Below are 26,478 nucleotides of genomic sequence, written 5' to 3'. Positions count from 1 at the left end.
TGGAAGAAGCAGCGCTGTAAAGCAATATGTGATAAATAAATGTCACAATAGTGTTAAATAATATTAGAGTCCATATCTGGTCAATTGAATCAGCAAAGTTCTATAATAATAGTCTTCAAAGGTGAATTGGGTCTCTACCAAAAATGATTGACAAATAAACTGGATAACCTTCACCACACCACTGTGATATGAGTAAAATGCACGCTTACCAACTGGCAAGCTTAATAAAGCTTGTGACCTTAACCCGGTCGGGGCCTTTCTTGAAATGGAGACACCACTAAAACGTTCCTTAGACCGTGACTAGACCACTAATCTCCATAGAAAGGGAACCTTCTATGGAGATTAGTGGTCTAGTCACGGTCTAAGGAACGTTTTAGTGGTGTCTCCATTTCAAGAAAGGCCCCGACCGGGTTAAGGTCACAAGCTTTATTAAGCTTGCCAGTTGGTAAGCGTGCATTTTACTCATATCACAGTGGTGTGGTGAAGGTTATCCAGTTTATTTGTCAATCATTTTTGGTAGAGACCCAATCTGGGGTCCTCATCCGTTTCACCTTTGAAGACTATTATTATAGAACTTTGCTGATTCAATTGACCAGATATGGACTCTAATATTATTTAACATTATTGTGACATTTATTTATCACATATTGCTTTACAGCGCTGCTTCTTCCATTTATCTAGGGACTGGAGTGTTGCAAGAATCTCCCCTCTTGGGAGGAACCCTGGAAGATGGCTGCCATGGAAGTTCTACTTTGGGCGTAGGGATTGGAGTGTTGAAAAGATCTCCCCTCCTGGGAGGAACTCTTGGAGATGCTGGGTGTCATGGATGTTTTACTTTGGGCCTATGGATTGGAGTACTGCAAGGATCTCACCTCCTTGGACAAAACCTTGACGATGCTGGCTGCCATGGATGTTCTACTTTGGGCTTAGGGATTGGAGTGCTGCAGGGATCTTCCCTGCTAGGAGGAAGCCTTGAAGATGCTGGCTGACATGGATGTTCTACTTTGAGCCTAGGGATTGGACTGCTGCAAGGATCTTCCCTCCTGTGAGGAACCCTTGAAAGTATTGGCTTCCTTGGATGTTCTACTTTGGACCTAGGGATTGAGTGTTGCAAAGATCTCTCTTCCTGGGAGGAACCTTTGAAGGTGCTGGCTACCATGGACGTTCTACTATGAGCCTAGGGATTACAGTGCTGCAATGATCTCCCCTCCTTGGGGGAACCCTTGAAGATGCTGGTTGCCATGGATGTTCTACTTTGCGCCTAGGGATTGGATTGCTGCAAGATCTCCCTTCCTGGGAGGAACCTTGGAGATGCTGGCTACCATGGATGTTCTACTTGCCCCTAGAGGAAGCAAACTGCAGTTGTCCTCCACAGTGGAGGTGGTGAATTACTGTCCTGCCTTGAATATTAGGATTTAGTCACCACTAGAACCTCATTTGTCAAGGAGCCACATTTGAAGTTTAAATATCCAGCTAAGAAAGCTCTGTAAGAGAGGGACCCAGAAATCTTAGAAAGATGTTCAAAAGACAGGAGACTGTGCTTTATAATGAAATCTTCAGGTATATTGTTGCCCCCTAACCTCCTTTTTGTTCTTCATGCATTAGTGCAACAAAACTGAAAAAAACCTTAGCAAATGTGTCTGGGCATCCATCCTTTGTACATCAAGTGAAAAGAATCACTGCTTGAGATGAATGTGCTTGGGGTACCTTAATGCCAACAAAGTTGGCTTACAACATTTAGAATGTAACTGTTGGTCAGCTGAAGATCAATATTTCATTTTTTTCTTGAGCGTTCTTAACAACAGCGTTACAGGTGAATATAGAGAATGATTTGCTATAAGGTCCTTTTACAATAGGGTTAAGCAGCAAGAGGGTACGGTATTTACAACATATTACATTTTAATTTTATTTTTCCTTGCTTGGCCGCAAGGAACAAACAGAGTAAGTTTGGTTAAACTGATTTCATAAAATGCAGTAATTTAATTTATTTAAAACCTAACTCCAACTTAAATTCAACCCGTGTATTGGCAATATTGTACCTCTTTCCTAGGTGCCTTCCACAAAAACATTTTCTAGCGATAATCCTCAATAAAAGTGACTATAACCCTTTTTTGCTGTCCCAGGAATCAAACACTATTGCAAACTCATTATAACAGGGACTGGTTCTTTCATCACCCCCATGTAGCTCTTACTCAATATGTTTTTTAAAGTTTTGACAAATACAAAGTAATGTAAGTAAATACATACATACAATGCAATATTAATAAAAGGTCCACATATGAATTAAAAAGAATCAAAAAAAGACTTGACCTTTACCTAATGACACAGAATGGGGTTAGCATTATTGGATGAGATATCCAGTGGCGTTTCAACTATGAAAACTATATCATATGCTAATCTGGATTTTGATACTACTTTACGGGCTTAGCAAGGCAAGACTAGGGGTGACCCTAAAAGTGACTTGAGTAGCTTTGGCAAAAGAGTGATATAGAAGAATAATGGAAATTCTATAGAAAATACAATAGGGCTACAGGGTGAGGGGAAAGGGAAAATGGGGGGCACCTAAATGTGCCCCTCATCCTCCCTTTCCCCACACTCTATAGCCCTGCTGAATTTTCTATAGGAGGAATCCCCCATTCCTAGGGCTTAGCCAACCCTCTGGTCTTTATCATAAACTTAGGGCTCTTTGATTAGGTTGACTTAATTTTTAGGAATTTACCATGTTTATCTACTGAGATAGGCGTTCGCTTTTTGATGATCATTATGTTGTTTAGTCTCATTTTAACATCCTGGTAACTAAGTGTTGGTGATTACCATGATTAGGCTATGTTTTTTTTTTTGGTGGCATTGAATATTAATTTGATCATTTTTTTCTGTGTTACATTGGATATTCTGAATTGGTTTATTTAAGAGGGCTTCAATAGGGTCAAGACTATGTGCAGCCTTAATCCAGAGCCTTCGGGCTTTTGGATATAACCAACAGATATGATTGGATAATTGAATAATTGGGGACATTGGTACTTAGGAATTCAAGCAGGGTTTAGATATCTAGAAAGCAGAACTTTTAAGAGTTCTTTAGAGTCAGGATTGACAGAGCTCTTGGCCATGGATGACCATATTTCCACCCAGTCCTCATATGAGTTGGTTGTGTTTAATTCTTCTTTTCAACATAACTTACAATCAACTTTAGGAGATGTCTTATAGTAGAGTACTCGTACATACTCGTATGAAAGAGATGAGTCCAGAAGTGTTGTTGCATTCTGCTGGGAAACAGAAAACAGTGGCCAGGAATCAAAGGACATACAGTCCCGGAAAACTGAGGAAATAATGTAAAGCTGCTGTGCCTATGTGTGTTTCCTCCACACTCCAAATACATGATGGTAGGTTAATTGGCTTTTGTCTATATTGGCCCTAGTGCATGTGTCAGGGACCCTAAATAGTAAGCTCCTTGGTTACATATTGTACAGTCACATCAGTCTGTGCAACGTGCTTCATAAATTGATGGCGCGATATAAATATCTGTAATAAATTAAAAATTTCACCTTCCTGATTGCCTTTTGTGCATTTCACCAAAATAGATACATTTTGCTAAAATCTCTTGAATTTAGAAAAAAAAACCAGGGGAATCAAAACTCTCAATTTAACTCTCTGAGTATTCTCTATAACCATCTAGCTTGCTTATCAGGAACATATTTCTTGTCTTTTCACCCATTGCCTCTACGTTTGTAGTCTCAGATAAAAGACCCTTTGTGATTAATCTCTAAATTGCTATATTAATAAATAATCGTTATATAAGTTATTAAATTGGTTTGCATTTACGCAAAGAATAGAATTCGCAGAGCAATGGTCTTGCAGAGAAATTTAACTAGCAGCCGCTGCTTTAACCAATCAACTCAATGGTATATGATATATTAAAGATTATCCATCTTTTTATAACATGTTATCTATCTATCTATCTATCTATCTATCTATCTATCTATCTATCTATCTATCTATCTATCTATCTATCTATCTATCTATCTATCTATCTATCTATCTATCTATCTATCTATCTATAGATAGATATAGATATAGATATAGATATAGATATAGATATAGATATAGATATAGAAATAGATAGATAGATAGATAGATAGATAGATAGATAGATAGATAGATAGATAGATAGATAGATAGATAGATAGATAGATAGATAGATAGATAGATAGATAGATAGATAGATATACACATACTTTTTTTGGTGATATTGTAAAATTGCAAAAAATTTTTTTTTTTTTATGCAAGCCATAGACATAAAACAAAGAAAAATGAAAAATAGCACTGTTCCTACTTTGTTAGTTTATAAAAAAAATATAGCTAATGTGGATAAAAATCTACAATTTATTCTGTAATTTTTCCTGTTTAAAATGACACTAAAACCTTGATTCTGGTATATAGCATTTCAAAGCCATTTCCCAATTAAAAAAAAATATATATATATTTTTTAAAATCCTGCACTTTTTGAACGCAATAGTACAAAATAATGAACACAATGAATAAAAGAAAAAAAAAATCAATTTTAATGTTTAGAAAGTAAAAAAAAAACAGGAAAATAATAGTTATGGAGGGAAGGGAAAAATTATTAAAAAGCCCTTTTGGCCATACTTCTCTTCTGGGTCACAGCACTTATTTCTTGCTCTGCTGTCAGCTGACATCACAGTGCCAGTCCAGGCTCTGCAGGGATCCTGACAATAATGTTGGGATCCAGTCAGGTGCCTGACCAGCAGCTAGCTCAGCCTCTCAACAAACCACTGAGAGCTTGAGCTAGATGCTCCCATCCCCTCCACAGCCTGGAGCTCCAGTGAGCGCTGGAGTGGCAGAGCCGAGAGCTGGTGATTCACAGTCACTGCTCTCTGTTTAGTGACGAAGACCAGGAACTGAGTGATCAGCGGTCATGTGATCTCTCAGTTTTTGATTTTAGAGCTGAGTTACAAAAGTGCAGAAAATACTCTTGCTGTATAATGCTTGATGTAATATGACATAATGGGATATTTGTACCTATTGTACTATAGTTCTTATATATATATATATATATATATATATATATATATATATATATATATATATATATATATGATACAATTTATCACAAAAGCATTCTTTGGATGTGGTGTGTTGACTCTATGTATTTTCAATTACAGAAGACTGAAAAGCCAGAGAACTGATAGATGCCCTTGTTCTTTATCAGAAAATAAATAGCTATCGCTTGTAATTACTAAAGCATTTTCCTTATCCAACACAATTAACAGAACACAACAATCATGAAGGTTCTCACTGTGTCAGTAAATGAGGTAATTAGACAAATGTGTCGGCCTGGAAATCCTAATGCTGAGAAACATAGAACGATTGAAGCGAGGAGCAATGTAAGATGATTAGATCTTCTAAAAAGACGTAGTGGACTGGTGATGGTGTTTACTCATTGGGATAATGAATGATCTTTGTTCTGTGTGGTATGCCATATGGTCAGCACCCCAACCAAAACTAATATTTAAGGAAAAACTGTAAACAAAGTTGCCTTTTCCATATCATTCTGCAGCCAGTTAAGATTTTCTAAAACTTAGATTTCTTACAGTAAGCCTTTTTATCTATGGTTATGCACCAGTCAAATGTTTGTCATGACCTGGAACATACAACCTCTGCTCTGTCTGGTGGTGTCACTCTATTCTTGCTGAGCCACCTGGGGTGCTGAACAGCAGCCTGGACAATTCCTTTGACAACGTTGTCTTGGACCTTGTTTCCCTTGAACCCTTTGCTCCTCCCATGAACCTATTTTAGCCATGGCTTTGCACTTCCTGTTTGCCAGATTATTGTGCTCTCTCCAGCCAATATCTTATTCTTGTCACTCCTGCTCTCAGCTTCCACTCGTTACCGACCTTTGGCTTGTTCATGTCAGAAACCATTAACCAGACCGAGACAGAAGTACAGTAAAATTACACTTGTTTATTTATAAAAATAAAAAGGTAAATAGAGTAAGAGTAGTCAAAGCATAGCAAGAGTCCAGTAACTGGATCGGGTAGTCAGCCAAGCCAAAGTTCAGTAACCAGATCGGGTAATCAGCCAGGCCAGAAGTCAGGGATCCAAGTAGAGGAACAGCAAGCAGGATAAGGAGCCAGAAGGGATGGCAGCAAAGCCAGTCTTTAAACAGGAACACAGGAGATGGTTTCTTGTGATATGACCAAGGCGAAGGCAGGAATGAAGTGATCTGGAGATCTTTAAGTAGGCGGGACTGACGAGCAGATCCACAACAGCTGGTTAACTGTGGAGAGAGATGAGAGCTGGCAATTAGCCGACAGCTGAGCGGCCAGCTCAGAGGAGGAAGGGCTGAGCCAGCTTTGACAGTTCATCAACTACACTTCTGCTTAATCCCAACCTGCAACCCCTTGTTATCAGCCTTTAGCTTATTTACTGACTACACTTCTGCTTGATCCCTACCTGCTATATTTGCTACTGGACCCCGGCTTGCTCACCTCCTAGTGGGGCAATCCTGAGGACGGTGACTTGGTACTAACATACAGCAAAACCCATCCCCACCCTCAGGAGCTCTCTTTTATTCTGTGCTATTTTCACAGTGACAGAAGGCAATCTGGGTAACTTTTCTTCTATAGTAGATTGTAGAGTGTGTGGCTTTACTCTAAAAGGGCAGATTTGGTGGCTTTTTACCCTGGTACAAAAGGTGGTCTTTGTGCCTTTTCTTCTATGACAGATTGCAGTTTTTGTGGCCTTTCTCCTATCACAGATTGTACTTTTTAAGAATTTTCTTCTATGGCAGATTGCAACTTCTGTTGCTATTTTTCTTATGACATATTGCACTTTTTGTGGCTTTTCTCCTATGGCAGATGGCAAACTGTCTGGCTTCTCTCTTATGACAGAAGGCATTTAACATGGCTTTCTCTTATGAGGGAAGTTGGCTTTTTGTGACTACTTCCTTTGGAACAGATCGCATATTTTCCTATGACATAAAATGGTCTGTGTGGCTGGTGTATTATCTGATAATGATAGTAAAGAGAGGTAATGATTGCCCTGAGTCATTGAAGGATCCCTCTAGTGGCTTACCGTATCTACAAACCTCTATATTAATTATGATTAATAAATAAATATGGAAGGGCAAGTTGTAATACCTATCCCCACAACTACCACTATCTCTCCTCCCCACAGCTGCCACCATCTCTACTACCCTCATCCCTACAGCTGCCACTATCTCAACTCCCCTCATACCCAAAGCTGCCACCATGCCAACTCATCCCATTCCCATAGCTTCCACCATGCCAACTCCCCCATCCCAACAGCTGCCACCATTCCAATTTCCCCCCTTCTCTACACCTGTCACCATCCCAACTCCCCTGAACCCCACAGTTTCCATCATCACAATTCCCCTCAACTCCACAGCTGCCACCATCCTAACTCACACCATCTTTATAGCTTCCCCCATGCCATCTCCCCCATCCCCACAGCTGCCACCATCCCAACTTCCCCAAACCCCACAGCTTCCACCATCCCAACTCCCTTCAACTCCATAGCTGCCACCATTTGAACTCCCCCCCCATTCCTACAGCTACCACCATGCAAATGCCCTCTCTTCTCCACTGCACATGATTGTTCCTGATCCCCACCCCTTTCTAAACCATGCTACCACTACTTGCCACAACCTCAGTATTCCTTCCCCCACCACCACAGATGCCACCACCCAGCTCCCCCATCCTTACAGCTGCCATTAACTGGCCTTAGTTATGGGGGATTGAGGATCTCAGTTGTGGGGGGATGGAGGATCTCAGTTATGAGTGATGGAAGACCTCAGTTATGGGAGATGAAAGACATCAATTACGGGGGGTAGAGAACCAAAATTATGAGGTATGGAGGACCTCAGCTATGAGGGATGAAGGACCTCGTTTATGTGGGATGGAGGGCCTCAGTTATGGGGGATTGAGGATCTCAGTTATTGGGGATGGAGGATCTTAGTTATGAGTGATGGAGGACTTCCATTATGGGGGAAGGAGGAGCTCAATTATTGGGAATGGAGGATCACAATTATGAGGGATGGGGAACCTCAGTTATGGGGATGGAGTAACTCAGTTATGGGGGATGAGGGGCCCCAATTATGGGGGATGGAGGACATCAGTTTTGAGGGATGGAGGACCTTAGTTATGGGGGGTGGCGGACCTCAGTTATGGGAGATGAAGGAACTCAGTTATAGGGGATAGAGAAACTCAGTTATGAGGGATGGAGGTCCTCAGTTATGGGGGATGGAAGACCTCAGTTGTGAGGTGATGGAGGACCTCAGTTATGAGGGATGGAGGATCTAAATTATGAATATGCATCTAAAACTTCATTCAAAAAATGTAGCACCTAAAATAAAGCTTATGGGGGATGGATGACCTCTGTTATGGGGGATAGAGGACCTCAGTCATGAGGAATGGAGGACCTTTGTTATGGGGGATGGCGGACCTCAGTTATGAGGGATGGAGAACCTCAGTTATGGGGGGTGAAGGAACTCCGTTATGGGGGATGGAGAAACTCAGTTATGAGGGATGGGGGACTTCAGTTATGGAGGATGGATGAAGCTCCCTTCCACAATTGGTGGTGTCAGTGGGGAGTGTGGTGGATACATTCAAAAAACTTTTAGATGTGTTTCTTAGTGAACACAATATACGGAGATATGGAAATCAGTAGTCAGACACACTCAGGTTGAACTGGATGGACCCGTGTCTTTATTAAGCCTTACCAACTATGCAACTATGTAACTCCGGCAGCAACTATGAAAAACTGAAGTCAGTTCTGGGTAGAGTTGCCCTGCAATATCTTTACACCAATATAAGCACTCAAAAGTAACTTATCTATCACGGGTGAGTCTCATAGGCTGATACCAGAAGAGCTGAGAGTGACAGCTTCATTTTAGACGATGCAAATTAACTCTAATGACCTCATTTAGTATTCATAGAAGCAATATGTCTCTTCTGTATGCTATTTCTATGGAAATGAGCCACTTGCTTCAATCACTTCTGTTCTGTCCCCTTGAAGGCAAGTTCATGTGCATTGCAGCCAATTGTGAAGGCCTAGAACAGTGCATGGTTGATGCTATTACAATGGTCCCTTGTGTACCTCTCCAAATAAATGTTATATTATCAAACACAAACCCATAAAAAATAATCACCATTTGCATCTGCCTGTACCGCACTTCATTCCATCAAGTGGGATGAGGAGAACATCGAGGTGAACGTGGTAACATATCTCTGTGATTGCCAGAGATGTTGTTGTAGGTGATGATTTGACGGGACGGTGCAGTACAAGTGGGTGAGGTTGTAGGGTTCTCTGTATGCAAAACTTTAAAAAAAAAATTATTTTTTCACTGTAAATTTCAGACTATATGAATGATTTTTTCATCCATTATATATACAGGTAGTAGTTCAGTAATCGCTACTCTCATTCTAATGGTATACATCTAGTATATTATTTACACATTGCACTTTAAAATCACTTGTTTTATATATATATATATATATATATATATATATATATATATATATATATATCCTTTGTGCCTTGCTGTGGCTGGATAAGCCGCTTATGCGGTAAGACTGAAGAAATGACACTTTTCTACAATGTAAAGTAGTGAGTGTACAGCTTGTATAACAGTGTACATTTGCTGTCCCCTCAAAATAACTCAACACACAGCCATTAATGTCTAAACTGCTGGCAACAAAAGCGAGTGCAAATTTACACTGTTATACAAGCTGTACACTCACTACTTTACATTGTAGCAAAGTGTCATTTCTTCAGTATTGTCACATGAAAAGATAGAATAAAATATTTACAAAGATGTGAGGGGTGTACTCACTTTTGTGAGATACTGTACATCTTCTCCTGCATCTCCATGCAGACTGTTACTCCTCCTGCATCTCCATGCAGACTACTGCTTCTTATGCCCCATACACACGAGCGGAATTTCCATTGGAAAAATCTTGGATGGTTTCTCCGACGGAATTACGCTCAAGTTTGACTTGCATACGCACGGTCACACAAAAGTTCTCTGAACTTTCGTCCATCAAGAATGCAGTGACGTACAACACTACAACGAGCCGAGAAAATGAAGTTCAATGCTTCCGAGCATGCGTCAAATTGTTTCCGAGCATGCGTGGTCTTTTGCGGGTCGGAATTGCATACAGATGAACGGAAAAATAGAGAACCTGCTCTCAATCTTTTGCTGGCTGAAATTCCGCCAGCAAAAGTCCGATGGAGCATACACACGGTCGGAGTTTCCGACCAAAAGCTCACATTGGACCTTTGCTGGCGCTCAATTTCCGCTCGTGTGTACGCGGCATAAGAGTTTTCCATCCATCACAGTGTGAGGGACAGAAACATCACTTTTGACCATGTAAAAGCAATGGTTTTAGATCTCTTCACCTCCTGCCCAAACTTGCTTCTTCCCATACATACTTGATTCCTCCTGCACAAACTTGTAGTTGCTAATTGAAGTATGACACATCCTCTTCTATTGAGTAGTATGAACGCACTCTGAATAAGCCCCTCTACTGACTCTGGTGGCTCGATGCTACTAGGCCTGAGGGCTGCAGAACCTCTCCCCGGAGGCCTAGTAGGTTAAAAGCCTGTCTTCAAAGAAATGGACTATGGATTACTGCTCCCAGCCAGCCCTACTTGCAAACCATGTGCCCTCCGGTCACACTGATTTGACACAGATCCACACAGTCTCTTCTTTGATCCAGGACTCCTCACCATCCACCGTGTGCATGATAAAGACTGCTAATGACTGCGTAGAAGCAGAGTTCCCTCACAGATTCCCTGGTGCCTCCAGCCATCCACTGTGGTAACACTCACCGACCTTCCAGCCCTGAGTCCTTGATGAGGAACTTGTCCGGACCATGGGTTCCGACAGCTTCTCCTGCCCCTCTGCTCCAGGAGTTCCCTGCCACCGACCGTGTGGTGACAGAGACATTGCCAAAGACCGTGTAGAGGCAATTTTCCTTCACAGCTCTCCCCGGGCCTCCTCCTGCAATCGGTACATGCCCCCCAGATGGGAGTATCCTCCTGTGGCTGTCTAGCACTCCATTTCTCACTTCACCCAGTCGACTTCTCCTCCCAGTGACATGTGACCTCAGCTTATATATGAGGCCCACCCCCTGCCAATACCGAATACCGATGGGGATTGGTCAGAGCTCACACACAAGCTGCCTGCCACTCCAGTCCCAGACCAAGCCCCTTTTCTAGAACATTCTCCTCAGAAACAGGGGAGGCGCCTCAGAACTGATGTGCAGGTGGTCACACCCACTGCTACTCTGAACACAACCAGCCTCCAGATCAAAACAGACAGGCCTAGCTTGCAGCATAAGCCTGCCTAAATTTGCCTGTGCTGAACAAACCCTAGTAATATAGCCCTTACTAGCACCTACCTACTGGTAGAGGTTGCTACATTGATATTTACAAAGCACCTCCCACTGCTTGCATCAGGGCTGAGGACTCTGGAGAGGAGCACTGAGGCCTATGTATAGCACTGTGCTGGCCCCTCCAACCAGCTATGATGTGCCTGCGTTGCATAGAGCAGTACAGAGACCTTAAAATAATACTAAAATAAGGTATACAATGAAAAAGGAAGGGTTTTATTTAAAAATGTCATTAGCATGTTGATGAGAAGAGAAAGGAGGAACCAGGGAAGGGAAATTATAAGCAGATTAAACATCAATGTTAATAGCCATTTATATTTTTATTTGTATATTTATGCTTTATTATTTATATAATCTCTCTCTCTCTCTCTCTATATATATATATATAGATATATATATAGATATATATATATATCTATATATATATATCTATATATATAGTTATATATCTATATATCTAGATAATTATCTATATATCTAGATATATAGATATATATATCTATCTATATATATATATATATATATATATAGCTAGATATATATATCTATAGACATATATATCTACAGTGGGGACGGAAAGTATTCAGACCCCCTTAAATTTTTCACTCTTTGTTATATTTGCAGCCATTCGCTAAAATCATTTAAGTTCATTTTTTCCTCATTAATGTACACACAGCATCCCATATTGACAGAAAAACACAGAATTGTTGACATTTTTGCAGATTTATTAAAAAAGCAAAACTGAAATATCACATGGTCCTAAGTATTCAGACCCTTTGCTGTGACACTCATATATTTAACTCAGGTGCTGTCCATTTCTTCTGATCATCCTTGAGATGGTTCTACACCTTCATTTGAGTCCAGCTGTGTTTGATTATACTGATTGGACTTGATTAGGAAAGCCACACACCTGTCTATATAAGACCTTACAGCTCACAGTGCATGTCAGAGCAAATGAGAATAATGAGGTCAAAGGAACTGCCTGAAGAGCTCAGAGACAGAATTGTGGCAAGGCACAGATCTGGCCAGGGTTACAAAAAAAAATTCTGCTGCAATTAAAGGTTCCTAAGAGCACAGTGGCTTCCATAATCCTTAAATGGAAGACGTTTGGGATGACCCTTCCTAGAGCTGGCCGTCCGGCCAAACTGACCTATCAGGGGAGAAGAGCCTTGGTGAGAGAGGTAAAGAAGAACCCAAAGATCACTGTGGCTGAGCTCCAGAGATGCAGTCGGGAGATGGGAGAAAGTTGTAGAAAGTCAACCATCACTGCAGCCCTCCACCAGTCGGGGCTTTATGGCAGAGTGGCCCGACGGAAGCCTCTCCTCAGTGCAAGACACATGAAAGCCCACATGGAGTTTGCTAAAAAAACACCTGAAGGACTCCAAGATGGTGAGAAATAAGATTCTCTGGTCTGATGAGACCAAGATAGAACTTTTAGCCTTAATTCTAAGTGGTAAGTGTGGAGAAAACCAGGCACTGCTCATCACCTGTCCAATACAGTCCCAACAGTGAAGCATGGTGGTGGCAGCATCATGTTGTGGGGGTGTTTTTCAGCTGCAGGGACAGGACGACTGGTTGCAATTGAGGGAAAGATGAATGCGGCCAAGTACAGGGATATCCTGGCGGAAAACCTGCTCCAGAGTGCTCAGGACCTCAGACTGGGCCCAAGGTTTACCTCCCAACAAGACAATGACCCTAAGCACACAGCTAAAATAACGAAGGAGTTGGTTCACAACAACTCCGTGACTGTTCTTGAATGGCCCAGCCAGAGCCCTGACTTAAACCCAATTGAGCATCTCTGGAGAGATCTAAAAATGGCTGTCCACCAACGTTTACCATCCAACCTGACAGAACTGGAGAGGATCTGCAAGGAGGAATGGCAGAGGATCCCCAAATCCAGGTGTGAAAAACTTGTTGCATCTTCCCCAAAAAGACTCATGGCTGTATTAGATCAAAAGGGTCCTTCTACTAAATACTGAGCAAAGGGTCTGAATATTTAGGACCATGTCATATTTCAGTTTTTCTTTTTTAATAAATCTGCAAAAATGTCAACAATTCTGTGTTTTTCTGTCAATATGGGGTGCTGTGTGTACATTAATGAGGAAACAAATTAACTTAAATTATTTTAGCAAATGGCTGCAATATAACAAAGAGTGAAAAATTTAAGGGGGTCTGAATACTTTCCGTCCCCACTGTATTTGACCCCTGATGTCTCCCTTGTCCCCCAGGTGACAGGTGCACTTTGTGGAGATATCAGGGGTCCATTTGACCCTGATGTTTCCCCTGTCCTCCAGGTGACAGGTACACTTTAAGGATACATCAGGGATCTATTTGACCCCTGATATTTCCCCTGTCCTCTAGGTGACAGGTACACATTGTGGAGACATCAGGGGTCCATTTGACCCTGATGTTTCCCCTGCCTTTCATGTGACAGACACACTTTATGGAGATATTAAGGAATCTATTTGACCCTTGATGTCTCTTCTAAACTAGATAGCAGCTAGCCAAGCACAGATCATGCTTGGTTAGCTGCTTCTGAGGCAGTAACAGCCAGCGAACGACAGCTCTGAAACTGGAAGTGACAAAAACATAGTCCCTTCCAGGTTCATTTGTCACAAAGGAGATCAGGGATAGGATGTTCCTCCATCTCCTCTGCGTGAAGACATCCTGATTGCTTTCCACAGTCCTGGGATCCCTGGAGGAACAGGAGAGCCTGAGATCCACTGTGCCAAACATGGAAGCAGTTCTGTGCTGGCGTGGTCAGTTTGTGCCCCTGAGCTTGCTGCTTAGAACTGCAGCTGCTGCACTGACGCGTTGCACCCTGTATTCAGCTTCCCTGCTAGGCTCCCTGCCTAGCCCTTCTCTATGGATGGCCAGAGGCTTGTAGCAAGAGATTCACTGTGAAAAACCCCATTCCTAATGCTATCCACACACATTTGCTAATGTGCACGGTGATGCAGCACCATACGGTTCAGTGTGGGACCATTTTTGCAAACGAGTCATGGACTTTTTGCACATAAGGCAGCCCATTGAAATAAATAGGCTGCCCTACACATGACGCGCAGGAACGCATGGAAACACGCACAAGGTCCATTGCACTTGCTTTATTATAGTATACAGGTTACTCATACAAGTGATATCATTTGGCTGCCTGCCCGCTCACAACTCGGACAAGCCCTCTTCTGTGGGCAATAGTGAAGGGAAGGGCAATAGTGATGGGAAGGGAGGGTGTGCAGTCACATGACCATGGGGGGAAAAAAGCGCAAAGAAAATGTATCAAAATGATTTTTCTTTTCAAAGTTATTTGCAGTAGTCTAGTCTGCATTTATTTCAATGTCTTCACAAATACTTCAAAGATTAACTCCAAGCTCAATAACATTCATTTAACCACTTCAGCTGCGGAAGGTTTACCCCCCTTCATGACCAGGCCATTTTTTGCGATACGGCACTGCGTTATTTTAACTGACAACTGCGCGGCTGTGTGACGCTGTACCCAAATAAAATTGATGTCCTTTTTTTTTTCCAACAAAAAGAGCTTTCTTTTGGTGGTATTTGATCACCTCTGTGGTTTCTTTTTTTTGCACTATAAACAAAAAATGACCAACAATTTTGAAAAAAACTTTCGGCTATAAAACAGTCCCAATAAAAATTGGAAAAAAAAAACAAATTTCTTCTTCAATTTAGGCCAATATATATTTTGCCACATAATTTTGGTAAAAATAAATCCCAATAAGCGTATATTGATTGGTTTGCAGAAATAGCATTTATAAGCTATGGGATATATTTTTGGAATTTTTATCTATTTATTTATTACTAGTAATGACGGCGATCAGCAACTTATAGCGGGACTGCTATATTGCGCTGGACAAATAGGACAATAAGACACTTTTTGGGGACCAGTAACATTAATACAGTGATCAGTGCTAAAAGAAATATGTTGTATTGTATTAATGGCCAGTGGCGGCTGGTGCTCAAAATTTTTTTTGGGGGGGGGGGGGGTGCAAACATTTTTTGAAAAAAAATCATCAATTGCAGCCACTGTGCCATCAATTGCAGCCACTGTGCCCATCAATTGCAGCCACTGTGCCCATCAATTGCAGCCACTGTGCCATCAAACGCTGCCACTGTGCCCTCAAACGCTGCCACTGTGCCATCAATTGCAGCAACTGTGCCAAACGCTGCCACTGTGCCCATTAAATGCTGCCACTGTGCCATCAAATGCAGCCACTGTGCTATCAAACGCTGCCAGTGTGCCCATCAAATGCTGCCAGTGTGCCCATCAAATGCTGCCAGTGTGCCCATCATATGCTGCCAGTGTTCCCATAAAATGCTGCCAGTGTGCCCATCATATGCTGCCAGTGTTCCCATAAAATGCTGCCAGTGTGCCCATCATATGCTGCCAGTGTTCCCATCAAATGCTGCCAGTGTGCCCATCAAATGCTGCCAGTGTGCCCATCTTATGCTGCCAGTGTGCCCATCAAATGCTGCCAGTGTGCCCATCATATGCTGCCAGTGTTCCCATAAAATGCTGCCAGTGTGCCCATCATATGCTGCCAGTGTTCCCATCAAATGCTGCCAGTGTGCCCATCAAATGCTGCCAGTGTGCCCATCTTATGCTGCCAGTGTGCCCATCAAATGCTGCCAGTGTGCCCATCATATGCTGCCAGTGTTCCCTTGAATGCACCCAGTGTGACCCCCGCCAGCTCGCCATCTGCCCAGCACTTACCCGGTCTTGGTGGGGCAGCGGGTGATGGCGACGAGCTGGGTCCTCCATGCATCTTCTGCCGTTCTCATCTCCCGTCCTCTCCTCCTGATAGGCATCCAATAGCTGCGCCTGTTGTTTCCGCCAATCAGGTGACAGGTAACAGACCCAAGCACCTGATTGGTGGAGAAGCAGTTTAGTGTTAGGAAAGCGAATAGTCATTCGCTTTTCTAACACACAGCTGAGTGACCAGCGAGCGCCCAGCATGACGCTCGCAGGTTACCTTTTGTGACGCCTATTAGAGCCTATGGCTCTAATCAGGTGCTTCAAAAACACCCCCCGCCGTTGTAGTTCAGGCGCCCTGCGCCCGAAAAGGGTTGAATGGGGGTGGCAGCGGCAGCCATACATAGATTCATGCAATGGATGAATCTATCTATTGGTGATAGAGGGGGTGGCTGGAGAGAGGGGGCGACGCCCATGTGCCCTTAATGCATGGACCACCACTGCTAATGACACTGACTGGGAAGGGGTCAGTGGCGGCCCATCCATAGAGGGCGCACAAGTGATGTCTCCCCTATACATGCGTCCAGCAGCCTGATCTACATATCAGTGGCGAAGGACCATGGATACCAATGCGGGGAGGGTGTTTGTTTGAAGCACCTGATTAGAGCCAAAGCCAGTTGTGTGACCATAGCGAATACATTTTTCGCTATTATCACACTAAAGTTCCTCCCCGCCAATCAGGAGGCAGAAGTTTCCCGATTGGCCAAAGCGTCAGGCAATCCTATTGGATGCCTATCGCTTTGGCGGAAGAGGAGACACACGGAGGAAGCTGGAGGAGCGGACACCGGAGCTGCCGTGGCCGCTGCCCGCACTCTAGGAGAGGACACCCACAGCCCTGCCAAAGGAGCGCCCACGTGGGGGGGATGGTGGTGCTGTTTCAGTGTTGGGCCGTGCCATTGGGGGGGTGGTGTTTGTTTGAGGCCCCCCCCAAAAGATGAACCCACCAGCTGTCACTGGAAGGGGTTCACATCGGGGGCGATCAAGGGGTTAAATATGTTCCTAGGGGGTGCTTACTCCCTGTGTGGGGGAGGTGCTTTTACTGGGGGAAGACAGAGATCCTTGCTCCTGCTTAGCAGAAACACAAGATCACTATCTTCCCTTGTCACAGAACCGGCGATCTGCCTTGTTTATATAGGCAGATCGCCGTTCTGTCTGTGCACACCTCAGACCCAGAAGTGCAGAATCACGTACCTGTGTGTATATGTGATTCTGTGCGTATACGTGATTCTGCACAGAGCGGCCGCTCTGCCGCAGTAAATGTGTGTGGGGTGGTCCACATCAGGTTAAAGCACTTGCTGACCGCCCCATAGTAAAAAATACAACATTACATTGACGTTTTAGGGCTCATGCACACAGGATGTTTAAAAAACGTCAGTGCTGCTGTCAGGAAAAAGCAGCATTAAAAACGCATTTTTAGCCACGTTTTTGAATAGCGTTTGTGAGCGTTTATGCGCATTTTTCGTGTTTTTCCACGTTTTTGAGCGTTAGCGCTTTTACAGTAAAAACACATCCAAAAATGTAAAAATGCCTAAAAACGGCAAACGCAGCTAAACGCTTGTTAGTACAGTTTAGGCACGTTTAGCAGCGTTTTTTTGACTTTTTCGTTTTTACACCCAAACAGACTCTGCTCCTGGGCGCACTGGCAGGTGTTTTTTTTTTTGACTGCCCCTAAACGCTTATGCCTTCAAACTCCTCTGAAAGTCTATGTGTGCATGGACGCATAGGTTAACATGGAGGAGAGTTAACCTAAATACAGATTGAGGCTGGGTTCACACTATTTCGAATTGGATTCGGATAACACTGCATCCAATTCACAGAACATTTGAAAACATGTTGTTTTCAATGGGTATGGTTCACATATGTGCATTGCATCCGCACTCCGCACAAAATTCGTGTGCATTTTCTAGGCAGTGAGGTGCGAATTGCAGGCACATAATCTTCAATGGGAACGCATCTGATTCGCAGATGTGTTCCGTTCTGAACATGAATTCTCTCCCCCTCCTACACCTTCCCCCTCTCTCAGGTCAGCTGATCAGGCAGCTACAACGGAGAGGAACCACTGGACAACTTCTTTTTTGCAATTCGCACCGGACTAGTGTGAACCCAGCCTTAAACTTTTAAACAAAAAAGTTTCAGAAAAGACCAGGTCTTCAAATATTCCTCAATATCCAAAAGGAATATGGATTCCTTTGCAAACCCAGATATCACCTTGTAAAAAATAGCAGTGACATCATCGCTGTGCTGTACAATAGCCTGCACAGAGAACAGGGTTGTGGGAGGGGCCTAGCTGGCCCCACCCATCACATAAAGCTACAGCAGGGGGCGGAGACAAGACCAATCACTGTGCACAAGGAGAGGGAGCAGCAGTGAGTGGTCTTTATCAATGTGATCTTGTTGGACAATCCTAGGATCACTTTAAAGCAGGGGTCTCAAACTGGTGGCCCTCCAGCTGTTGCAAAACTACAAGTCCCATGAGGCATTGCAAGGCTGACAGTTACAAGCATGACTCCCACAGGCAGAGGCATGATGGGACTTGTAGTTTTGCAACAGCTGGAGGGCCGCCAGTTTGAGACCCCTGCTTTAAAGCAACCACGTTGGTATGCAACAAAATTTAAATCAAGCCTAACCTATAAAAGAAAAGTGTACCTACCTTTCTTGCTGCCTGTATTGCCAAACTCCGCTCCACATCTCCAATCCTAGAAAATGTGAAATCTGCAAGAAAACCAAAGATAGACCTGCAGGGGACCCAAGAGATTGACACTCCCGGAATTGTCAATTTTAGTGCAGAATTCAGTGGAAGATTTCTCGGGATTAGACGGGAGCTCATCAGGAAAGGTGAGTTTGTACACTCTTCTTTTTTGCAGGTAAGGCTTGGTTTGGTGTTACTTTAAAGTTAAAGTTTATTCTGCTTATTTTTTTGTCCTATCCTAGTTCTTCCCCCCTCAACATCATGTTAGCAGGAAAATTGTATGTAGCACCCTGGTCTTGAACAAGGATGCTGTCAAATCTAGTTTGCTAGGTGGTAACCAACCTAGCCAATTGTTAGGGGATCTCCTAACTCTTTTTCCTACTTCTGAGTTTGATGCACCTCTGTCTTCTGCCGCTGGGTGGCATTGTTACCTATGGCATTGGAATGATAAGGTGCATGTGAACTCGGAATATGAATGGATAGGTTGCTCTGGCCAATTGGCAGGGGTTTTCTTGGGCCCCATGGCCTGCTGGGAGAGCCTATTTATTTGGGAGGAGTCAGGTGATCGGGGTGTTTGGTGCCACCTGGGTGGCTGTCTGGGTGGACGTGTGTTGAAAGCTCCTGGCTGCTAGGCAGTTGATGCCTATCCGGAAGTTCCCTGGTTGCTAGGCAGTTGAGGCCTATCTAGGGACAGAAGAAGCAGCGTAGGGGCTTCATGTTGGAAGCCTGACCAAGTTGCAAGGGTTCTACCAGCCAGAGAACCCATCTTTGTTGGAGGTGAAGGGACAGAGTTGCTAACAGAGGACAACCATTCCTGTCGCCAGAGGCAAAGCTTGGACCAAGGTCAGAGATAAAGGGGAAACCGTTGTCATCAAGGGACAACGCTCCTATCACCAGAGGCCAAAGTTCATAGTCTGAGAGAGAGTACCAGAACAGACTTTTTCACTAACCGGGGACGGTGAAGAAGTTGGAAAAGTCTCAGCAGAAGTCAAGCCAGGGGGATAGCAGGGGTGATGCTTGCAAGAGAGTTCAGCAGTTGGGCTGAAGAGTCAAATAAGGGACCCAGCTGGTGAGCGTGGGTAGTACCTGGAAGATACAACAGTTGGCTGTGTGAAGTTGAAGGGACCCAGTGACATTGGGGATCCAAGGAATCTTCAAGATTGTGAGTTTAAGTTCAAGAAGGGGCAGAGGGAGTCTGTGAGGTGGAGGACAAATCCTACACAACGGGGATTCAAAGTTAGTATGTGTACAGATCTGCGTTGAAGTCAAAATACCAGTTCAGTTGCTAATGGGAACAATTCTTTCAGGCGCAGTTCAGCTTTAGGGTGCCGGGAGCTATATAACCCATATACCAGTTACCTTGTGTGAGTCTTGGAGTTTGCTAAGTGCTTTTGCACCTGCTCAAAGGGTGTCCTGGCCCTAACCCTCTCTACCTAATTCTTCAAGAGAAAATAAATCTCTTTTGTTTTGCATAATCAAAGTATCTGGCGCCCAACTTAATCTACACTGCTCTGCACCCACTATGCCAAGTGACCCACACTGTGAGAATGGATGTCAGCTCTCTCTGACCGTGAAGTTCATCATCAGCTCTTCAGAGGTTGGGGCCATGGCTACATTTAAATAAAAATTTTCTTTATATTTTAGATCAGATGATGTCATCACTGGGTCTCAGGCAGGCAGATCGTGGCTGGTGGGAGGGGCCAGGCAGGGTGCTGTACATAACTTCCTAAAAACATCACAGCACCCCACCTCTGTACTCCTCCCAGGATTCCTCAGCCCTGATGCACTCAGTGGGCTAGCTCTTGGGAGGAGTTATGCAAATATCAAAAATGCCTTGACGGGTAGGGTGTTGGTCTGGAGGAGTGGGCTGTATTTGCATGCAGACCACCCTAGATAACACCCACATGTGATGCTGAGTCTTCATGATTGAAAGAACTTAAAGCCAATTAATGAAAGGGGTGGGCCAGGGACAGTCAGGCTGGGGAGGAAAAGGCTAGAGCAGGGGTAGGCAACCTTTTGAGCACAGTGTGCCGAAATTTTTTTCAAAGAAATTGAGCGTGCTGATTTTATAACAAAAAAATGTCAACTTCACACTCTCAATCACGAAAAGGATTTTTATAAAGTAAATGCTGTAAACTACTTTAGTAGTGAGAAATGAACATCCTGTACTCTCACGCCTCAGATCAGCCCCAATTCCTGCAGTTCCACACCTCAGATCACTGTCCCCCCTGCAAATTTCACCACTGTACCCCTCTGCTCATCTGCCCCACCACTGTACCCCCCTGTACATCTGCCCCACCACTGTACCCCACTGCTCAACTGCCCCACCAATGTAACCCCTTTCTCATCTGCCCCACCAATGTACCCCCTTTCTCATCTGCCCCACCACTGTAACCCCCTGCACATCTGCCCCACCACTGTAACCCCCTGCACATCTGCCCCGCCTCTCTACCCTCCTGCTCATCTGTACCACCCTGCTCTTCTGTCCCACCACTGTAACTCCCTGCTCATCTGCCCCACCAATGTTCCCCCTTTCTCATCTGCCCCAACACTGTACCTCCCTGCACATCTGCTCCACCGCCATAGCCCCATGCTCTTCTGTCTGACTGCTGAACCATCTTCTCATCTGTCCTATCACTGAGCTTATCTGCTCTTCTGTCCTACCACTCTAACCCCTTCTCATCTGCCCCACCACTGTACCTCCTGCACATCTGTCCCACCACTGTACTCCCTGCTCTTCTGCCCCACCACTAATGTACCTCCTTTCTCCTCTGCACATCTGCCCAACCTCTGTACCCCCCTGCTCCTCTGCCTCACTGCTGTAACCCCCTGCTCATCTGTCCCACCAATGTACCGCCTTTCCCCTCTGCCCCAACACTGAACCCCCCTGCTCATCTTTCCCACTGCTGTAACCCCCTTCTCATCTGTCCCACCACTGTAACCCTCTGCTTATTTGTCCCATCACTGTACCCCCCCCCCCCGCTTTTCTGTCCCGCCGCTGAACCCCCTTCTCATCCTTCCCACCACTGTACTTCCTGCACATTTGCCCCACCACTGTACCCCCTTGCTCTTTTGTCCCACCACTGTAACCCCCCTGCTCATCTGCCCCACCACTGTACCTCCCAGCACATCTGCTCCACCGCCATATCCCCATGCTCTTCTGTCTCACTACTAAATCACCTTCTCATCTGTCCTAACACTGAACCCATCTGCTCATCTGCCCCACCACTGTAACCCACTTTCTCATCTGCCCCACCAATGTAACTCCTGCACATCTGTCTCACCTCTGTACCCCCCTGCTCTCCTGCCCCAACACTGTAACCCCCTGCTCATCTGTCCCACCAACACACCTCCTTTCACATCTGCCCCACTGCTCTACCCGCCTGCTTTTCTGTCCCACCACTGTAAACCCCTTATCCTCTGCCCCAACACTAAACTCCCCTGCTCATCTGGCCCAAAATTGAACCCCCCTGTTCATCTTCCCCAACACTGAACCCCCCTGCTCTTCTATCCCACTGCTGAACCCCCTTCTCATCTCTTCCACCACTGTACCTTCCTGCACATCTGCCCCACCGCTGTACCCTCCTGCTCATCTGCCCCAAGAGGCTTTGTGTGCCACTTGCGGTACCAGTGCCGTAGGGTTGCCTACCCCTGGGCTAGATGATTTATTGAATGTACCTTTAATGATAGACTACCCAAGAATTATAGGGGGAGGGACATTTATGAATATTTGTGGAATAGATACCTATATCAATAATAATCTGATAATCTGATTATCTAAGCTTTTTCTAAAGTATCATAGAAGAAAAAAATGGTTGCTTGCTGTGGACCTCTCCATATTCCAGACACGTTTCTTCACTATTGTTCAAGGCGCTCAGCAAATCAAAGCACAATCTAAACCCATCGATAGGACAATTATCACAACAAAGACTCATGCCAAGAGCCTTCAACTCATGCATTCTAAATCACACTACTGAATCAGGAATGGAACTGACACAAGACATTTGGAATTGGACATGCCTCTTGTTTCATAATAAGAAAAATATTTTAAAAAGAATAAAATCTGAGTGGCAGGGTAGATTTGATGCTAGAATTATTGCTCTCACTCTGACGTTTGTGGCGATACCATGGCTTTGGGCAGGTGACGGGTACTCTTTATTGAAACAGCTAGGGTCTATTTGACCCCTGATGTCACCCCTGCAATCCAGGTGACAGGTACACTTTAGGGAGACATCAGGAGTCTATTTGAGCCCTGATGTCTCCCCTGCCCCCCAGGTGGCAGGTATACTTTATGGATACATCAGAGATCTATTTGACCCTTGATGTCTCCCCTGCCCCCCAAGTGGCAGGTACACTTTATGGATAAATCAGAGATCTTTTTGACCCCTGATGTCTCCCCTGCCCTCCAGGTGACATGTACACTTTATGGAGACATCAGGGGTCTATTTGACACCTATCTTCCATACCCTCCAGAAGACAGGTATACTTTATGGATAAATCAGGGATATATTTGACTTCTAATGCTCTCCAGGTACACTTTATGGATACATCAGGGCTCTTTTTGACCTCTGATGCTCTCTGGGTAATAGGTACATTTTATGGAGACATCAGGGGTAAAATTAAACCCCTGATGTCTCCCCTGCCCTCCAGCTGATAGATACACTTTATTGAAATATCAGGAGTGACAGGTACACTTTATGGATATATCAGGGATCTTTTTGACCTCTGATGCTCTCCAGGTGACATCAGGGATCTATTAGAACCCTGATAACTCCCCTGCCCTCCAGGTGACAGGTACACTTTATGGAGACATCGGAGATCTATCAGGGATCTATTTGACCCTTGATGTCTCTTCTACCAAAGATAGCAGCTAGCCAAGCACAGATTGTACTTGCTTAGCTGCTTCCCTGGTTGTAACAGTCAGGGAACAACAGCTCTGAACCCAGAAGTGACAAAATCCTTGTCACTTCCAGGTTCATTCATAACAGAGGAGATGAGGGAATGGAAGTTGCTCTATCTCCTCTGTAGGACGCTGTCCCAGAGAAATGAGAGAGCCCGGGAACCACAATGGGCGCAGACGGGATGGGGGGTTCGCGGCCCTTCACATCGCTGTAGAAGTGATTGGGCCGCTGTAAAAAAAAATATACATATATATATTATATACTTTACTAATAATTAAATGATAATATTTAGTGCTTATATGCTAATGTTGGGTTCCTTATACAATATCAGGCTCCCTTGTTAGAATGACTTTCCCGGGGATGACAATAAGTGGATCTAAATTCATCCGGTCCCTGCGAACCAACCAATTTTCAATCTCAATAGCTTTAGTCATGGTAATGAAAACCAATTATTATATGTTTTACTAATGATTAAATTACAATATTACGTTCTTATATGCTAATGATAGGTTCCCTCTGCAAAAAATTACTTTGCTAAAAGATGTTATTTGAACAAACTGGTGTTCTCCCGTCTGCTTGGAATGTTTTATATTGCAGTGTACAGCCAAATGTTTGTCAGAACATGTGGGTTTTTGTAGGTTTTTTTTGTTCACCCGCCTGTTGAGGTTGGACCACAAGTTCTCAATGGAATTATGGTCTGGGGAGTTTCCTGGCCATGGACCCAAAATTTCCATGTTTTTTTTCCCTAAGACACCTAGGTATCACTTTTTCCTTATGACAAGGTGCTCCATCATGCTGGAAAAGGCATTGTTCCAAACCAAACTGTTCTCAGATGGTTGGCAGAAGTTGCTCTCGGAGGATGTTTTTGTACCATTCTTTATTCATGGCTGTGTTCTTAGGAAAAAATGTGAGTGAGCCCACTCCCTTGGCTGAGAATCAAACCCACACATGAATGGTCTCAGGATGCCTTACTGTTGGCATAACACAGGACTGATGGTAGTTCTCACCTTTTCTTCTCCAGACAAGGTTTTTTTCCGGATGCCCCAAACAATCGAAAAGGGGATTCATCAGAGAAAATTACTTTAAACCAGTCCTCAGCAGTCCAATCCCTGTACCTTTTGCAGAATATCAGTCAGCCCCTAATGTTTTTCCTGGAAAGAAGTGGCTTCTTTGCTGTCCTTCTTGACACCAGGCCATCCTCCAAAAGACTGTGCATGCAGATGCACTCACACCTGCCTGCTGCCATTCCTGAGCAAGCTCTGCACTGGTGGTGCCCCGATCCCACGGCTGGATCAACTGAAGGAGACAGTCCTGGTGCTTGCTTTACTTTGGGTGCCCTGAAGCCTTCTTCACAAATGCAGTGGAAATATTTTTAATGGCATTAAGTTCATTTTCATGGCAAGGAGGGACTTAATTAATTAATTGCAATATTAGCTGATCACTCTTCATGCTGTAACATTCTGGAGTATATGCAATTTTCCATTATAAAAACTGAGGCAGCAGACTTTGTGAAAATTAATATTTGTGTCATTCTCAAAACATTTTGCCATGGCTGTAGTGGGACAGTTAGGCTGATCTTGCACCTGTAGATTTTAGTTTGAACATTTAGATGAGAAAGGAATCGTTCAATGGATCATCTAAAGGCACTTTCATGGACTAGAAATGGGTTTGTTACCATTAGATTTAATAAAAATGTTCCATCTTTGCAGTTCGATTTTTCCGTTCACTCTACTCAAAAGTCATGGTCAAACTGGCCTCTTTAACTCTTAGGTAATTGAACGGACGACAGTTGTAAGGCCAGCTTAAGTCTCCAGTTTTGCAGCGAGAGTTGGGTCAGGGTCAAGCTGTGAAGGTGTTCCAAAATAACAGGAATTAACGTCTCATGTAATTAATGATGTATTGCCTGTGAAATATCCTAAATGAATGAGATAATATAAAAAATGTGTAGGTGTGTCAGGTCCTATAAAACAACTTTTTAAAACTGGAGCTCAAAAGCCTCTTGATTTGGTCAATAAACTGGGTCCTTCAGATGCACGGAGATAATTTATCTGATTTCCAATCCTTTTATTTCTAACACTTCTCTTCTTAATGTTTCCCTTCTCAGTCAAAATAGCAAAAGGAACCGGGATCAGGACTATGTTATATGGAACATAACATTTTAGGTTACAAAAGCACATAGAATGCAGTGGTCAGGAGTATACATAGAGCAGCTCAGCTTATAGAGTGCAGTGGTCAAGAGTATGCATAAAGCAGTTCAGCTTATAGAGTACAGTGGTCAGGAGTATGCATAGAGCAGCACAGCTTATAGAATGCAGTGGTCAGGAGTATGCATACCGCAGCCCAGCTTATGGATTTCAGTGGTCAGGAGTATGCATAGAGCAGCTCAACTTATAGAGTGCAGTAGTCAGGAGTATGCATAGAGCAGCTCAACTTATAGAGTGCAGTGGTCAGGAGTATGCATAGAGCAGCTCAACTTATAGAGTGCAATAGTCAGGAGTATGCATACAGCAGCACAGCTTACAGATGTCAGTGTCAGGAGTATGCATAGAGCAGCTCCACTTATGGAGTGCAATGGTCAGGAGTATGCATACAGCAACACAACTTATAGAGTGCAGTGGTCAGGAGTATGTATAGAACAGCTCAACTTATAGAGTGCAGTGGTCAGGAGTATGCATAGAACAGCTCAACTTA

At 43.9% G+C, this 26,478-nt stretch overlaps 1 protein-coding gene across 1 annotated transcript in view; it reads left to right on the top strand.

Moving 5' to 3' along the window:
• Positions 1 to 26,478, top strand: part of PNOC (prepronociceptin) — a 159,071-nt gene that overhangs the window by 33,331 nt on the left and 99,262 nt on the right. The gene's annotated exons all lie outside the window — the stretch shown is intronic.

Source organism: Aquarana catesbeiana, linkage group LG04 (genome assembly GCF_042186555.1).
Source record: "Aquarana catesbeiana isolate 2022-GZ linkage group LG04, ASM4218655v1, whole genome shotgun sequence".
NCBI lineage: Eukaryota > Metazoa > Chordata > Amphibia > Anura > Ranidae > Aquarana > Aquarana catesbeiana.
This window is presented reverse-complemented; position numbering and strand designations above follow the sequence as displayed.